This window comes from Nerophis lumbriciformis, linkage group LG02 (genome assembly GCF_033978685.3).
Source record: "Nerophis lumbriciformis linkage group LG02, RoL_Nlum_v2.1, whole genome shotgun sequence".
NCBI classification, from domain to species: Eukaryota; Metazoa; Chordata; class Actinopteri; order Syngnathiformes; family Syngnathidae; genus Nerophis; species Nerophis lumbriciformis.
Genome location: NC_084549.2, coordinates 67,437,746 through 67,450,763, shown reverse-complemented (window position 1 = coordinate 67,450,763; position 13,018 = coordinate 67,437,746).

The window sequence follows — 13,018 nt, the reverse complement described above, 5'->3', positions numbered from 1 at the left end:
ATCATGACGAGACGCACGTTAAAGCCTCAAGAACCTATATTTGAAAACAAACCGGAATTTGGCCCTCTTGGTTTCTGTTGGGCATTTTTAGGCCAAAAACACGGGTCATACTTTAACAGACTTTGAACAAAGAAGACGCGGTTAAAATGACAGTGTGGAGGGAGGCGTGGCCTGCGAGCCTGCCGCGGAACGGGGTGTGCCAGGACCGGCCTCGAAGACAGCGACAGGTGCGTAGATGGCCCAGGTGGGCCTTGTTTTCGAATCACCTGTCGCCCTTTTATTAGCAGCAGCCGGGAGGAGAGAAGTAGTTGGAGTTGGATGTGCTGCTGAGTGGACGCAGCAGACAAAGCCTCTGCACATTTTTACGAAAATAAAACAGTGTTATACCCTGAATTTTTGCCCCTCTGGCAGTGTGTGGTGGTCCGAAGAACCCACTAGAGGGCAACCTCTACATTTCCACCCGGGCCATCTGCGTACCTGTCGAGGTCTTCAAGGCCGGTCCTGGCACACCCCGTTCCGCGGCAGGCCCGCAAGCCACGCCCCCCCTCCACAGACAGATACGCGACATATAGCCAGTGGTAAATTGCGGAGGAATTTTTTTGTGGGCGTCAAACTTTCATCCAACGGTTTGTCACAAGACTAAACATTTGTACCTCGGCTCCACAAACGCAGATCTTGGTGATAATTGGTTCAAATGACGACGATGACGACGATGACACCTTGACGTGTTAGGTGGGTAGTTACCTGTTTATACCCATTCGTAGTGGGCGGAGCCTGGCGGCAGAAACTGCTCCTAGGCATCCCCAATCAAATGGTCGTTACTTGACTTTAAATGTTCAGATCTCCTTCCAGACTGATCTGAGGCTCTAAGGTCAGGAAGTGATCCAGACTGGGTGTTGATAGCGACACCAATGTCGCCCCCTTGTGGTGGAAAATTGTAACTGACACAACTTTCTTCCACATGCTCCAATCTTCACAATATATTTTTTTATAATACAGATCATATTTTCGGTATATTAGATGGAATTTTTTAAAATTATATATATACTGAAAATATGGTCTGTGTCAAGACTTGGACTATGGTGTGGTTTGTTCTCCCGAGGTGCAAGTGAATTGGACTGGTCACGGCATGAAGGTAAATACATAATTTAATAATAACACTCAAACGAACAAAAGGCGCGCTCAAGGCGGATGTACAAACTTGACTAATGAAAACAAAAGACTTGCACGGGGACAAAAAACTATGAACAATTAAACAAAACACTAGTGATGGGTCCGGCAACACCGATGCATCGGCGCATGCGTCGAGCTCATAGAGCAAAACCCTGTGCCGGTGCGCGTACCGCTTTTAGAAAGTCACGTGACCGATCATGAGCTGTTTTGGTCACGTGACCGATACGCGAACTGTGTCGCACTGATGCCTCCTCTGTGCCCTGTGAGCGGCTCTTTTCTACAGCCGGAGAAATAATAACTAAGAGAAATCGTCTAAAATGTAATACGTCGGAAAAACTTTTTTTAAAAATTTTTTTTATAGAAATGTGTAAAAAAATTTAATTAAAAAAATTCCCAGTCCACAATCATCCACAACACGTTCTCTTAGATTTCCATGGTATGATACATGTTCACATTATTTATTGACTGTATCTAAAAAACAGGTGTCATCTGCGATGAGGTGGCGACTTGTCCAGGGTGTACACCGCCTTCCGCCCGATTGTAGCTGAGATAGGCTCCAGCGCCCCCCGCGACCCCAAAAGTGAATAAGCGGTAGAAAATGGATGGATGGATGGATGGATCTAAAAAAGATAAAAATATATTTTTATTTAAATGAAGATATGAAATAATCCTAAATGAAATACAATGACTTGGTTTATATTATTGTATATACTAGGGCAGGGGTCACCAACGCGGTGCCCGCGGTCACCAGGTAGCCCATAAGGACCAGATCAGTCGCCCGCTGGCCTGTTCTAAAAATAGCTCAAAGAGCAGCACTTACCAGTGAGCTGCCTCTATTTTTTAAATTTTATTTATTTACTAGCAAGCTGGTCTCGCTTTGCTTGACATTTTTAATTCTAAAAGAGACAAAACTCAAATAGAATTTGAAAATCCAAGAAAATATTTTAAAGACTTGGTCTTCACTTGGAATAAGCGGTAGAAAATGGATGGATGGATGGGTCTTCACTTGTTTATATAAATTCATTTATTTTTTACTTTGCTTCTTATTACTTTTAGAAATACAATTTTAGAGAAAAAAATACAACCTTAAAAATTATTTTAGGATTTTTAAACAAATATACCTTTTTACCTTTTAAATTTCTTCCTCTTCTTTCCTGACAATTTAAGTCAATGTTCAAGTAATTTTTTATTTTTTTTTATTGTAAAGAATAATAAATATTTTAGCTTCTGGTTTTTCGACGAAGAATATTTGTGAAATATTTCTTCAAACTTACTATGATTAAAATTCAAAAAAATTATTCTGGCAAATCTAGAAAATCTGTAGAATCAAATTTAAATCTTATTTCAAAGTATTTTGAATTTCTTTTAAAATTTTTGTTCTGGAAAATCTAGAAGAAATACTGATTTGTCTTTGTTAGAAATATAGCTTGGTCCAATTTGTTAAATATTCTAACAAAGTGCAGATTGGATTTTAACCAATTTAAAACATGTCATCAAAATTCTAAAATGTATCTTAATCAGGAAAAATTACTAATGATGTTCCATAAATTATTTTTTTTATTTTTTCAAAAAGATTCAAATTAGCTAGTTTTTCTCTTCTTTTTGTCGGTTGAATTTTGAATTTTAAAGAGTCGAAATTGAAGATAAACTATGTTTCAAAATTTTATTTTAATTTTTTTCGTGTTTTCTCCTCTTTTAAACCGTTCAATTAAGTGTTTTTTTCATAATTTATTCTCTACAAAAAACCTTCCGTATAAGGAAAAAAAAAAATGTACGACGGAATGACAGAGAGAAATACCCATTTTTTTTTATATATAAATTTATTTATTTAGCTATTCTTGTTTAAATCACACTTACGTGTAACTTACAAATGACAATATATTTATTTATTTAAGTGTGTATCAAACTGGTAGCCCTTCGCATTAATCAGTACCCAAGAAGTAGTTTTTGGTTTCAAAAAGGTTGGTGACCCCTGTACTAGGGCATAAAATCAGTGTCAGTTGAGTCGGTCCATAGGTTGCCTGTAGGGATTTTTAATGTCCAGCAGATGTCAGTATTTAGTGACACAGTATCGACACAGTATCAATACAGTTTTGTAATGTGTCGAAACGCTTCATGACGCCTCATCAACCCATCACTACAAAACACTAACTGTGGCATGAATCGAAACAAAACTTACTTGGCATGGACATGAAGTGCGCAGCGGAGGACAGAGTGTGACAGGGGGCATAAATGCGGGGATGTCGTCAGGACGAACAACAGAAAATGAAAAGCTTAAATAACACAGACATGATTAACGAAAACAGGTGCGTGACTCAAAACGTGAAACAGGTGCGTGACGTGACAGGTGAAAACTAATGGTTGCTATGGTGACAAACAAGAGTGTACAATGAGTCCAAACGTGGAACAGGTGAAACTAATGGGTAATCATGCAAACAAGACAAGGGAGTGAAAAGCCAGAAACTAAACAAAACATTACTTAATACAAAACATGATTACACAGACATGACAGTCTGATGACAAGAAAATTTGAAAAATAAAATAATAATAATAATAAAAGTTTCATTATGTCTTCTTATTCATACACTTTTTCAAATGTTCTTGTAATCAGACCATATTTTCAGTATATTAGATGGAATTCTTAAATTCCATCTATTATAATATAGACCATATTTTCGATATATTAGATGGAATTCTTAAAAATTCCTTCTAATATACTGAAAATATGGTCTGATTACAAGACAATTTGGAAAATTAAAAATTTAAAAATAAAAGTTGCTCAAAAAGGTTCATTATGTCTTCTTATTCATATACCTTTTCAAATGTTCTTGAAATCAGACCATATTTTCGGTATATTAGATCGAATTCTTAAAAATTCCACCTATTATAATACAAACCATATTATCGGTATATTTGATGGAAATTTCTAAAATTCCATTGAAAATATGGTCTGATTACAAGAAAATTTGAAAAAGAAAAAAAAGAAAATAATAAAAGTTGCATTTATCCTCTCTATAAAAATATTTCCATGAAAAAAACGACGATTTTGAGCTTGTTGAGCTTGGCACTTTTTCTTTTTTTTACTTTCTCAGCCTTTGTTGCCGGGTCTTCAGTCTTCAGTCAGCCCAGCAGGTGGTGCCTTTGTCTGCTCCGTCCAGTCAGGTTCTCTGTGAGTCTGGAAGTTTCTGGCCCAGGGGGTGGACTGCAGATCTATATTTGACTTGGATGTTCCCACCACAGTGTGGACTTGGGACCACATGATGTGCGAGCCAGCACGGTGGTGAGCACAGTGTGTAAACTTCCATGGAAGACGCGTTTCTTTACTTTTTTCATGTACATTTGGAAAATGATTGTCTTCTCTGCACTGCAAGTTGACACACCTGAAAACCCAAATGAAAAAAGTACCTGACTTAATAAAATTCATCCATCCAGCTTATTTCCTTTGGGGTCGCGCGGGGCGCTGGAGCCTATCTCAGCTACAATCCCGCGGAAGGCATCGTACACCCTGGACAAGTCGCCACCTCATCACAGACTTAATAAAATGACGGCGTTAAATAAAATACAACTTCACCAATTGACAGTAATTTCTAGCAACGGCCCTTAAGCATAAAGTTATGATTATATATCCATAATTATTCTAACAGGTACCAAACGTTCCTCTTTTATCAGGCACTAAACATTTACACTCCGTCGATGGACGTGCGAGTCCACCATGCTGCTGACCCCGTTTAGGCGGCAACCTTTGTCGCTAAGCAACCGAGACTGATAAAGCGTGTTGCTGTGGTTGTGTGTGTCTGTCAACATTATCGACGATTACCTTAAATGAAGCAACGCTTTCTCTCTCTCATGACCTGCGCCTGACTGGACCAGCTCCAATATTTATTTTGGAAGTTCACCTCCAGAGTCTACATCTGGCAGGACAACATGACCATTTGCACCTCCTCCAAATAGGGCAATAATAATAATAAGTAGGCGAGATATCCACTCTGTCAGCTTTATTTGGCTTGGGAGACTGTGTCTCTTGTTCAATGGAAACAAGAAATGATAACAATTAATCCAAATATAAACTAGCATTTGCAATTTGCAATTGAACGTGAAGTTGGCACGTTGTGTAAAAGGTAAATAAAAACAGAATACAATGATTTGCGCATCCTTTTTAGTGCTGCAACTAACAACTAATTTGATAATCGATTAATCTGTCGATTAATACTTTGATTAATCGATTAATAATCGGATAAATGAGACAAACTACATTTCTATCCTTTCCAGTATTTTATTGGAAAAAAAACAGCATACTGGCACCATACTTATTGATTATTGTTTCTCAGCTGTTTGTACATGTTGCAGTTTATAAATAAAGGTTTATTAAAAAATAAAAAATAAATAAAAAAATTAATAAAAAAAAGTAGCCTCTGTGCATGCACATAGCATGACTAAATTAATCACCAACTATTTTTATAATCGATTTTAATCGATTAGTTGTTGCAGCCCTAATCCTTTTCAACCTATATTCAATTGAATAGACCGCAAAGACAAGATACTTAACGTTCGAACTGAGAAACTTTTTTTTTTGTTGTTGCAAATATTAGCTCATTTGGAATTTGATGCCTGCAACATGTTTAAAAAAAGCTGGCACAAGTGGCAAAAAAGACTGAGAAAGTTGAGGAACGCTCATCAAAACACTTATTTGGAACATCCCCACAGGTGAACAGGCTAATTGGGAACAGGTGGGTGCCACGATTGGGTATAGAAGCAGCTCAGTCGATCACAAACAAGGATGGGGCGAGGGTCACCACTTTGTGAACAAATGCGTGAGCAAATTGTTGAACAGTTTAAGAACAACATTTCTCAACCAGCTATTGCAAGGAATTTAGGGATTTCACCATCTACGGCCCGTAATATCATCAAAAGGTTCAGAGAATCTGGCGAAATCACTGCACGTAAGCCATGATATTACGGACCTTCGATCCCTCAGGCGGTACTGCATCAAAAAGCGACATCAGTGTGTAAAGGATATCACCACATGGGCTCAGGAACACTTCAGAAAACCACTGTCAGTAACTACAGTCGGTCGCTAGATCTGTAAGTGCAAGTTAAAACTCTACTATGCAAGGCGAAAGCCATTTATCAACAACATGTTGCGGTTGTACAGAGGAAGAAGACGGCACAGACAACAAGGACGTTGTGTAGCTCTATATTTAATTATATATAAACAATATATATAAATCAGGAAATAAGTGTGTGACTAATCCAAAAAGGGTGTGTATGTGTGTGGCTATGTGTAGCAATTATCTGATGAGTGTTACCGGTAGTGTTGAGCGAGAGGCGGAAGTCCAAGAGGGGCAAGGCTGGCTCGGAGGTCCGTGAGCAGACGTGAGGTCGAGGGGAGGAGAGAGGCGTCAAAGTCTGTGTCCAGACGGAAAGTCGAGATCCAAGAGGCAGCCAGGGAAGCAGAGGGAATACGGGGAGACGAGACACACAGCTCGTGACACAGGAACGTAGGTACGCTGCTGGAAGGTGACAAGGAGGACACGAGACAAATGAACACGACGGGGGAGGAACAGAGAGAGAAAGATTGCATAGAGCTTGCTAGGTTCGGCTTACTGTACAGGACAGGTCGCTATGTTCTGGCACAGGATGCAGGTTCGCACTGGCTTATGAAGGCAGATCCTCATCAGCGACAGGTGTGTTGATTGCTGATGATTGATTGAATGCAGCTGCTTGCTGCAGCCGGAGTGACGCGCGCCGGCACGCTTTTGGAGGTGCGCCCAGATGAATGCGCACTGACGTGCGCCCGGGCAGTGACAGTACCCCCCTCCTATGGACAGATGTCTTAACACTGGAACCAGAAGAACACAGAGATCAAGAGTCAAGGGAGGGTAGAGGGGTGAACTGGTGGTGGGTCGCCGGCCCAAGTGTCCCCGAATCCACCGGGGGCGAGTCTGGTGGCGGCGGCGAGTAGAACGCCGCTGCGGCCGGCCAGGCGGGCAACCAAAGAACGGCCACCTTCTTGGCGGTCAGGAAGGCGGACGCGAGTGCGCCAGAACCACAGCAGCTTACGAGTTCCACATCTCTGTCCTGCTGTTAGCGCAAAAAGCGTCCATGTACTGGCCACAGAGGGTGCCGCGTGCGGGCACCTGATGCGAGCATACTAACATTAGCATGCTAAAGTGTATCATTTAAGGCACAAAATGTTTGACGCTGAGGCGTATACCTGCAAAAAATGTCCAGGGCATGACGTTAAAGTGCATCCGGCAGTGGAGGCTCCTCTATGGGGTCTTGGGGCACTAGGAGGTTAACCCCTTTACTACTGTTACCCCAGGTGGCCCTTGGCAAAGGCCTAGTACCTGACTGCCCCCTAGCCAGGGATACGGTGAAGACCTCAACGGCGGAGCAGGCGGTAGACGGTAGATTTAAGAACTACCACAACGGCTGCGATGGCGGAAGAAGGCTGCAGCAGAAAAGGGTCCCCAGTCGTCTTGGACTCCATGCCACTGGACCCTGACCCAATTCTGTCAAGGATCGTGTGGTGACTGTCTGTGCACCAGTCTCCCCACGTAAAACAAAGTCACGCACAGGCATCCTCCATAAAGGGATACACCCCTACCAGGAGGATCGTCATACTTGTTCGAGTGACCGCCAATGATGATACCTGCAAAATTAGCGAAACAAATGCGAGCATACTAACTTTAGCATACCAACGTGTATCATTTAAGTGACAACGTTTGACGCTGAGGTGTATACCTGCAAAATTAGCTAAACAAATGCTAGCATACTAACATTAGCATGCTAAAGTGTACCATTTAAGTCACAAAATGTTTGATGCCGAGGTGTATACCTGCAAAATTAGCGAAACAAATGCGAGCATACTAACATTAGCATGCTAACGTGTATCATTTAAGTAACTAAATGTTTGACGCTGAGGTGTATACCTGCAAAATTACTGAAACAAATGTGAGCATGCTAACATTAGCATACTAACATTAGCATGCTAACGTGTATCATTTAAGTGACAAAATGTTTGACGCTGAGGTGTATACCTGCAAAATTAGCGTAACAAATGCGAGTGTACTAACATTAGCATACTAACATTAGCATGCTAACGTGTATCATTTAAGTGACAAAATGTTTGACGCTGAGGTGTATACCTGCAAAATTAGCGAAACAAATGCGAGCATACTAACAATAACACGCCAAAGTATAATTTAAGTGACAAAATGTTTGACGCTGAGGTGTATACCTGCAAAATTAGCGAAACAAATGCTAGCATACTAACATTAGCATGCTAACGTGTATCATTTAAGTGACAAAATGTTTGACGCTGAGGTGTATACCTGCAAAATTAGCAAAAAAGTTAGCATGCTAATATTAGAATGCTAACCATTTTGCCGCGGGCGGGTAAAAAATAGCTACGGGCCGCAAATAGCCCTCAGGTGACACTTTGGACACCCCTAACTTAAAGTATTCCACTTTGCAACTTGTTTTTATCATAAAAATATAGTTTTTTGTTTTTTCACAAAAGCAGCATAAAACATAGAAAAACATAACAAATATATAAAAAATGTATCTATCGACTCAAAGGTTAAAGTACATGGCTTTAGTTTTTGGTTTTGTTGTTTACACGGTGGTATCAAGACGACTGAAATTCAGCTTGGTCACGACGCTCATTTGCATCCTAATGGTCTTTAACATGATCAGCATTGTGCTGCTGATTAAAGACGTCATTTAATTCTTTTCATCTCTCAACGGCACACTGACAACTTCAACAAGAAGACATTCACACCACAGATGGGATTAATGGCTCTTAATCTTGAGGAACTGTTCTTTTTAAAGGGCCGTTCAAAAGACTGCCTCCTTATATATATATATATATATATATATATATATATATATATATATATATATATATATATATATATATACAATTTTAATAAATATATATATATATTTACAATTTTAATATGTATATATATATATATATATATATATATATATATATATATATATATATATATATATGTATGTATATATATATATTTTTTTAATTATTATTATTTTTTTATTTTTTTATTTATTTAATTAATTTAATATTACACAAGATTGGTCAATAAATCAAAATGTATACATTACACCAATATATGCACTATTGGGGAGCATTATAACTAACTTGGCTTTTGTTCCCATTGAAATTATTCCACAAGGTGGTGCTATTTACCCCCTTTATTGACAGTGACGTCACTATGTGACGCTTTACCTGGCTTGTCATCACGTGTGCGTCCAAATGCTACGTTTACTTTGACTTTGTTTACTTTTCCGGTCGCTAAAATATCTGATTCATGACACCAAAATACTCACAAAGTTTGCAGTAGATAGATATGATCTAAATAGTATCAATCTCACGGAGATTCCAAAGCCATTTTGACGTGATGAGAGATCCCTTCCTCATCAACAACAATGCCAATCAAGCAGACTTTGTGAGAGCCGACAACGATTACTTTGGGAAAATTATTTCTGAGCCCGAACACAAAGAAGATGAGCAATAAGTATGAGAAGACGAGTGTTAAACGGATGTAGCTTTATTGTGACACTATAGCATTAGCATCATTGCTAGATGCTAAACATACAATCTAACCATAATAAAACAAACACTTATTGTAATATTTCTACTCTCATTGGGATGCCGACCGACGGGACGCTCACATAATTGTGTTTCAAATGCTAGCATACTAACATTAGCATGCTAACGTGTATCATTTAAGTAACAAAATGTTTGACGCTGAGGTGTATATCTGCAAAATTAGCTAAACAAATGCTAGCCTACCAACATTAGCACACCAACGGGTATCATTTAAGTAAATAAATATTTGACGTTGAGGTGCATACCCACAAAATTAGCTAAACAAATGCGAGCATACTAACATTAGCATGCTAACGTGTGTCATTTAAGTGACAAAAATGTTTGACGCTGAGGTGTATACCTGCAATATTAGCCAAACAAATGCGAGCATACTAACATTAGCATGCTAACGTGTATCATTTAAGTAACAAAATGTTTGACACTGAGTTGTATATCTGCAAAATTAGTTAAACAAATTGTAGCATACTAACAATTGCATGCCAACGTGTGTCATTTAAGTGACAAAATATTTGACGCGGAGGTGCATACCTGCAAAATTAGCCAAACAAATGCGAGCCTACTAACATTAGCATGCTAACGTGTATCATTTAAGTGACAAAATGTTTGACGCTGAGGTGTATACCTGCAAAATTAGCCAAACAAATGCGAACATACAAACATTAGCATGCTAATGTGTATCATTTAAGTAACAAAATGTTTGACACTGAGTTGTATTTCTGCAAAATTAGCTAAACAAATTGTAGCATACTAACAATAGCACGCCAACGGGTATCATTTAAGTGACAAAATATTTGACGCGGAGGTGCATACCTGCAAAATTAGCTAAACAAATGCGAGCATACCAACATTAGCATGCTAACGTGCATCATTTAAGTGACAAAATGTTTGATGCTGAGGTGTATACCTGCAAAATTAGCCAAACAAATGCGAGCATACTAACATTAGCATGCTAACGTGTATCATTTAAGTAACAAAATGTTTGACACTGAGTTGTATTTCTGCAAAATTAGCTAAACAAATTGTAGCATACTAACAATAGCACGCCAACGGGTATCATTTAAGTGACAAAATATTTGACGCGGAGGTGCATACCTGCAAAATTAGCTAAACAAATGCGAGCATACCAACATTAGCATGCTAACGTGCATCATTTAAGTGACAAAATGTTTGATGCTGAGGTGTATACCTGCAAAATTAGCCAAACAAATGCGAGCATACTAACATTAGCATGCTAACGTGTATCATTTAAGTAACAAAATGTTTGACACTGAGTTGTATTTCTGCAAAATTAGCTAAACAAATTGTAGCATACTAACAATAGCACGCCAACGGGTATAATTTAAGTGACAAAATATTTGACGCGGAGGTGCATACCTGCAAAATTAGCCAAACAAATGCGAGCATACTAACATTAGCATGCTAACGTGTATCATTTAAGTGACACAATGTTTGACTCTGAGGTGTATACCTAGAAAATTAGCTAAACAAATGCTAGCGTACTAACATTAGCACGCCAACGGGTATCATTTAAGTAACAAAATGTACAGTATACCTGCAAAATTAGCAAAAAAAAAGCTAGCATGCTAATATTAGAATGCTAACGATTGGTTGCAGGAGCTCTTTGTATTCTCGATGTTTCCTTGTTTGCAAGTTTTTTAGCTTCTGCTTTGGGGACTGCGCAACGAGGGGGTGGCGCTCTCGTGACCTCTGCGCTGCCTTTTGGTGCTTTTTTGTGGACTCGGGGGCAGACTTCGGTCTCCCGGGATGGATTCTCGCCCATCCGGGTGGACCGGACATTGTATGAGAGCTAGTGGGCAGCCTAGAGTGGAATCTAAAGTAAAAGTAAAAGTGGGTGACATTGTTATCACCAGGAAAGATGAGGTCACCTACCTAGGTTCCCTTCTAAAGGCTAATCTTTCCTGTGATAAAATGGCAACCAAGGTAATCAAAAAGGTCAACCAACGAACAAGTTTTCTCTACAGAATCTCCTCTCTGGTCAACAAAAGCACCATGAAGATTCTAGCGGGAACTCTCGTTCAACCCTTTTTCGATTACGCTTGCACCTCCTGGTACCCTCAAATCTAGACTCCAAACATCCCAGAACAAGCTAGCCAGATTACTTCTAGACCACCCCAGATCACACCTCACTCCTACCCACTTCTCCAAAGTGGGTAGAGTAAAACAACTTGCACTGAGCCTAGTCTATAAAATCCGCTACACCTCCCTGATACCGAAGTACATGTCAAACTACTTCCTTAACGTAAATGACCGCCATAACCACAACACCAGGGGGAGCTCCACAAACCACGTTAAACCCAGATTCCGATCTAACAAAGGTCTTAACTCATTCTCTTTCTATGCCACATCAATGTGGAATGCACTACCAACAGGTGTAAAAGAAAGGGCATCTCTATCCTCCTTCAAAACCGCACTAAAAGAACACCTCCAGGCAACTTCAACCCTCGACTAACACCCTCCCCCCTCCACATCCCACCTCCTCGGATTGTAAATAATCAAATGTTCGTAGATTGCACTGTACTGTGCAATCTACTAATAAAAGTTTCAATCAATCAATCAATCAAAGTCGGCTATCTTGGTCGTCCCCATGTTTGGGTCTGTTCCTGTCTTGTGTCATCTGTTTTCACGAGAGTTGTCTTATAAACGCATGAAATATTTCATCGCGGTTAATCGCAGTTTGTTCGCAGTTAAATCAAAATTAGTCGCGATTAATCGCAGATCAATATAATTTTTCATGATTTGCAGCTTGCTATTTCAGATTTTTTTCCCCCTATTTTTCCGGACTTTGTGTATCTGCATCATTTCACTAATGTGGGATCAATAAAGTCCATCCTATCCTGTCCGAATAAGGACATTCAAAGGCTGCACGAGGACATGAAAGGGACATCAAGGTCCAAAGAATAGCTTGTTCTTAGTTGTCTGAAGCCTTTATTATGTCATTCCTATCACTGTCAGCAAAGAGTGTTCCTATTGGCTCCTCGTGGACCTCTCTGACCAGCAACACTCTTGTCACGTGACCATGACCTGCAGAGACCGACCTGTTGGTCTGTAAAGATTCTAAACTGGAGCAGTCCTTGACGAGGGATTGTTTGCAGACTTGTTTTCTAACGTTCTGGTTTCCACCCAAAGCATTTAAATTGGAGTTGACCAACACAACAAACCAAACCAGTCCAGCGTGTCCGTTGTGTG